Genomic DNA, 6,000 nt, shown 5'->3' on the forward strand with positions numbered 1-6,000 from the left:
TGGTGCCGGGCACTCAGCCCATTTCTGTTCTATCGTATCGTATGGCACCATTGGAGTTGAAGGAATTAAAAGAGCAGCTTCAGGAACTCCTCGATAAGGTGTTCATTCGGCCTAGTGTGTCACATTGGGGTGCACCGGTTCTATTTGTGAAGAAGAAGAATGATGGCACTATGAGAATGTGCATTGATTATAGGCAATTAAACAAAGTAACAATTAAGAACAAGTATCCCTTGCCTCACATTGATGATCTATTTGACCAGTTTTAGGGAGCGAGAGTGTTCTCCATGATCAGATTATCACCAGTTGAAGATCAGGGACTCGGATATTCTTAAGACATCTTTCAGGACCCGATATGGTCATTATGAGTTCCTGGTGATGTCTTTTGGGCTAACCAATGCCCTAGCAGTGTTCATGCATTTAATGAACAGCGTGTTCCGGCGTTATCTTGATTCGTTTGTCATTGTCTTCATTGACGATATGCTGGTGTATTCGCATAGTCAGGAGGAGCACGTGGAGCATTTGAGAGTTGTGTTGCAGAGATTGAGGGAGGAAAAGCTTTATGCAAAATTCTCCAAGTGAGTTTTGGCTCAGTTCAGTGGCTTTCTTGGGGTACGTGTTGTCCAGCGATGGTATTCAGGTTGATCCAAAGAAGATAGAGGCAGTTCAGAGTTGGTCCAGACTGTCCTCAGCCACAGAGATTCGCAGCTTTCTTTGTTTGGCAGGCTATTATCGCCGGTTTGTTCAGGGATTTTCATCTATCGCATCGCCCTTGACCAAGTTGACTTATAAGGGTGCTTCATTTGTATGGTCGGATGAGTGTGAAGAGAGCTTTCAGAAGCTCAAGGTAGCTTTGACCACAGCTCCAGTGTTGGTTTTTCCATCAGCTTCAGGTTTATATAATGTGTATTGAGATGCTTCGAGAGTTGGGATTGGATGTGTGTTGATGCAGGAGGGTAGAGTTATTGCTTATGTTTCTCGTCAGTTGAAGACCCATGAGAAGAACTACCCCGTTCATGATTTGGAGTTGGCTGCCATAGTTCACGCATTGAAGATTTGGAGGCATTACTTATATGGCATGTCTTGTGAGGTGTTCACTGATCATCGCCAGTCTCCAACACTTATTCAAGCAAAAGGATCTTAATTTGAGGCAGGGGATATGGTTGGAGTTGCTTAAGGATTATGATATCACTATATTGTACCATCCAGGGAAGGCCAATGTGGTGGATGATGCTTTGAGCTGAAAGGCAATGAGTATGGGGAGTTTGGCATATATTCCAGTTGGGGAGAGACCTCTTGCAGTTGATGTTCAGGCATTGGACAATCCGTTCGTGAGGTTAGATGTTTCGGAGCCCAGTCGGGTGTTGGCTTGCGTGGTTTCTCGATCTTCCTTATATGATCTCATCAGAGAGCGCCAGTATGATGATCTACATTTGCTTGTCCTTAAGGACAGAGTTCGGCATGATGATGCCAGAGATGTGACCATTGGTGGTGATGGGGTGTTGAGGATGCAGGGCCAGATTTGTGTGCCCAATGTAGATGGGCTTCAGGAGTTGATCCTGGAGGAGGCCCATAGCTCGTGATATTCCATTCATCCGGGTGCCGCGAAGATGTATCATGATTTGAGGCAACATTATTGGTGCAGAAGAATGAAGAAAGACATTGTGGGATTTGTAGCTCGATGTCTCAATTGTCAGCGGGTGAAATATGAGCATCAGAGACCGGGTGGCTTGCTATAGTAGATGGATATTCCCGAGTGGAAGTGGGAGAGGATCACTATGGACTTTGTAGTTGGACTTCCATGGACTTTGAGGAAGTTCGATGCTATTTGGGTGATTGTGGATCGGCTGACCAAGTCCGCGCACTTCATTCCGGTGTGTACTACCTATTCTTCAGAGCGGTTGGTAGAGATTTATATCCGGGAGATTGTTCGTTTGCATGGTGTCCCAGTTTCCATCATATCAAATAGGGGCACTCGGTTTACTTCGCAGTTTTGGAGGTCTGTGCAGCAAGAGTTGGGTACTCAGGTTGAGTTGAGCATAACTTTTCACTCTCAGACGGATGGACAGTCCAAGCGCACTATTCAGATATTGGAGAACATGTTGCGTGCTTGTGTCATTGATTTCGGAGGGTCATGGGATCAGTTTCTACCGCTTGTAGAGTTTACTTATAACAACAACTACCAGTCGAGTATTCAGATAGCTCCATATGAGGCTTTGTATGGGAGACGGTGTAGATCTCTGGTTGGTTGGTTCGAGCCCGGTGAGGCTAGGCTACTAGGGACAGACTTGGTGCAGGATGCCTTAGAAAAGGTGAAGGTGATTTAGGAGAGGCTTCGTACAGCGCAGTCGAGACAAAATAGCTATAATTATAGGAAGGTTCGGGATGTGTCCTACATGGTTGGCGAGAAGGTTTTGTTGAAGGTTTCACCCATGAAGGGTGTTATGAGATTTGGGAAGAAAGGGAAATTGAGTCTGCGGTTCATTGGGCCTATTGAGGTGCTTTGGAGGATTGGGGAGGTGGCTTATGAGCTTGCTTTGCCACCCAACTTGTCAAGCGTGCATCCGATATTTCATGTTTCTATGCTCCAGAAGTATGTTGGGGACCTGTCTCATGTTCTAGATTTCAACACGGTTCAGCTGGATGGTGACTTGACTTATGATGTGGAGCCAACAGCTATTTTGGAGCGCTAGGTTTGAAAGTTGAGGTCGAAGGATATAGCTTCAGTGAAAGTGCAGTGGAGAGGTCAGCCCATGGAGGAGGCTACTTGGGAGACCGAGCAAGAGATGCGGAGCAGATATCCTTATCTGTTTGGGGCTTCAGGTATGTTTCTTGACTCGTTCGAGGAAGAACGTTTGTTTAAGTTGGGGAGGATGTGACAACCCATCCAGTCGTCTCATGAGTTACCGCTTTGTTTTCCCCATTTCCACTTCTTTATGCTTTGTTTATCCGTGTTATGTGGTATCGGGTTGGTCGGATCGAATTCGGAATGATTTTGGTAAGGTTTGAGACATTTAGTCTCTTTTAAGGAAGGTTAAGTTAGAAAGGTCAACCGGATGTTGACTTATGTGTTAGAGGGCTCGGATGTGAGTTCCGATGATTCGGTTAGTTTCGGGAGGTGATTTGGGACTTAGGAGCGTGATCAGAATGAGTTTTGGAGGTCCGGAGTAGATTTAAGCTTGAATAGGCGAAAATGGATTTTTGGCAATTTCCGGTTGGTAGGTGAGATTTTGATCTAGCGGTCGAAATGGAATCCGAGAGTTGCAGTAGTTCCGATGTGTCAGTTGAGATGTGTGTGCAAAATTTTAGGTCATTCGGACGTGGTTTGGTTGGATTTTTGCTCAAAAGCGGAATTCGGAAGATTTTTAGAAACTTAGGCTTGAATTCGATGTGTTTTAGTTGATTTGATGTTGTTTGAGGTGTTTTGAAGATTGGAACAAGTTTGAATGAAGTTTTGGGATATGTTGGTGCCTTTGGTTGAGGTCCCGGATGCCTCGGGGTGAGTTTTGGGTGGTCTATCGGGCCAATTCATGAAGTTGGAACCTATAGAAAATTATAGATCAGTACTGCAGAAAAGAGACTTTCGCGTTTGCGAGAGGGTCCTCGCATTCGCGAAGGGTCAGTCGAGAAAGGTGGAAATTAAGCCTTCGTGTTCGCGATGAGGTCTCCGCATTCGCGAAGGGTTCGGCGTAGGTGCATCGCGTTTGCGGGTGTGTAGTCGCGTTCGCGTAGAAGGAATTGAGAGGCTGAGTTTCAGTGGAATTAACTCATCGCGTTCGCGATGGATGGAACGCATTCGCGAAGGTCCGTCTAGGTAAAGCATCGCGTTCGCGAGGGTTTGGTCGCGATCGCATAAGAGGAAAATTGGTCAAAGTTAAGTTGTGCTTCACGAACGCGAGGCTTTGACCGCGTTCGCAAAGATGGATTTTCAGGCCTAGGCAGAAAGTTTAAAAGGTCGTCTTGTCCGCGAATGTGGAGTTTATTTCCTCCATAGTTGGTCGTTTTTGGAGATTTTTGAAGGAGATTGAAGAGGGGTTCAAGGGAAACATTTGGAGGTAAGAATTTTGGAGTTAAAACTCGATTCTATTGTGAAATCTACCTAATAAATCATGGAATCTAAGCCTAAAATTGAGGAATTAGGGCTTAAGATTAATAGACTTTAATGAGGATTTTATGGGGTCATTTGAACTCCGATTTTAGTGTTCTTGATATGTATAGACTCGTGGGAGGATAAGGATTCTGGTGATGTAATTTTTATCGAGTTTCGAGATGTGGGCCCAGGGGTCGAGTTTGGACAATTTCGAGATTTTTGGTATTATTTGATTGTTTTCACTTGGGCTTCGTTCCCTTAGTATATTTTGATGTCGTGATTCTGATTTTGGATAGATTCAACACGAGTGGAGGCCAATTCGAGGGCCAAAGTCATCGCAAAGTAGTATTTTCACCGGTTTGAGGTAAGTAACCATTGTAAATCTGGAACTGAGGGTACAAAACCCCCGGTATTTGACTTGTTTTGATAAACGCGGTGATGCACATGCTAGGTGACGAGCGTGTGGGTGTGCACCGGTAGGAATTGTGACTTGGTCCATCCCGTAGCGACCATTAAGCCGTGTATTTGATTTGGAAATATTATATTATTCCGTATTTTGGATATTTATACTATATTATGGGTTATAGCCATGTTTGGGGCCTTGTGCGACCTATAGAAACCCTTAGGGGTATTTTGGTTGTTTTTCCTCACTTTACTTGATAAAAGCATATCCTCAGTCATGTTTTACCTGTTTAAATGTTTAAAACTGGTTTTATCTTTCCACTTCTAAATGAGAGGACTATTCGGATTGAGTTCCCTAATTTGTGTGAGGTTAATGACTGAGAGAAGTTGAGAAACTAACTGTGAGGATATTTATATATGTGAGTTATGGATCGGGCTGCATGCTGCAACGATACTTATATGGATCGGGCTGCATGCCACAACGATATATATATTGGATCGGGCTACGCGCCGCAGCGATATGATGCTTGGGCTGTAGGAGCCCCTCTGGAGTCTACATACCCCCAGTGAGCGTAGTCGACTATAAATTATGGATCGGGCTGCACGTCGCAGTGGTTATTATGATTTCTATTATTACGAGATATTAAAGAGACTGAGTGACGAGAGTTGAGTCACAAGTGACTGAGAGGCTGCCCGAAAGGCTATATTTTGAGTGATTCCTTGCCCAAGGGGCCCAGTTACGATGTTTTCACTGATTTCACCCTTCTTTTAAATAAGCCTCTATTGGAAATATTGCTAAGTATATAGTTTCAAGTGTTTAAACTGAAAATGTTGATTTAATGACGAAACTAGTTTTAAACTGTAAAGTTGATCTGTTATTCTGCTGTTTATTCAGTATATGCTTTTGAACTGCTCGTCTCTGCTTTCAGTCCTTATTTACCTTAGTTACTTACTGCGTTGGCGTACTCACATTACTCCCTGCACCTTGTGTGCAGATCCAGGTGCCCGAGCAATCGAGTGAGGGTCTTCAGCTGATTCAGCGTTTGCCGAAGATTTCTAGGTAGCTGCATGGCGTCCGCAACCCTGTTTTCTCCTCCCTATCTTGTTATTTTTCCGTATTTTCTAGGCTTGTGATGTAGTAGATGCTCAGACATATATTAGAGTCTCTAGACTCATGACACCAGATATTTGGGGCTGTGTAGCTTTCATGTTTATTTGACATTCCGCGTATGAAATTGTGTTTTAAGTACTTATTATGAAAATTTGGTATCTAAATTTGTGATCGAAGTGGTTTCTATAAAAGAAACTTGTTGTGGTTAATGGTTTGGGTTGGCTTGTCTAGTAATGTGATAGGCGCCATCATGATCGGGTAATTGGGGTCGTGACAACCTCCTTGTCGGAGTGTGAGTAATTAATTTATGAGTTGCGTATGGTGCCTATGAATGGCCTGCTATGGTATATTTGGTTGTTGTTGATGTGGTTTTGGTATTTGTGACAGGGATATTTTTTTT

General features: G+C 43.9%; 1 long non-coding RNA gene across 1 annotated transcript in view; it reads left to right on the plus strand.

Moving 5' to 3' along the window:
* Window positions 1-5,715, plus strand: part of LOC142181497 (uncharacterized) — a 45,763-nt gene extending 40,048 nt beyond the window's left edge. Inside the window, exon 3 of the long non-coding RNA XR_012710159.1 lies at window positions 5,485-5,715. This is a non-coding gene — a long non-coding RNA (uncharacterized LOC142181497). The remainder of the gene's footprint in view (window positions 1-5,484) is intronic.
* The last annotated feature ends 285 nt before the right edge of the window (window positions 5,716-6,000 follow it).

This window comes from Nicotiana tabacum, chromosome 6 (assembly GCF_000715075.1).
Source record: "Nicotiana tabacum cultivar K326 chromosome 6, ASM71507v2, whole genome shotgun sequence".
Lineage (NCBI taxonomy): Eukaryota > Viridiplantae > Streptophyta > Magnoliopsida > Solanales > Solanaceae > Nicotiana > Nicotiana tabacum.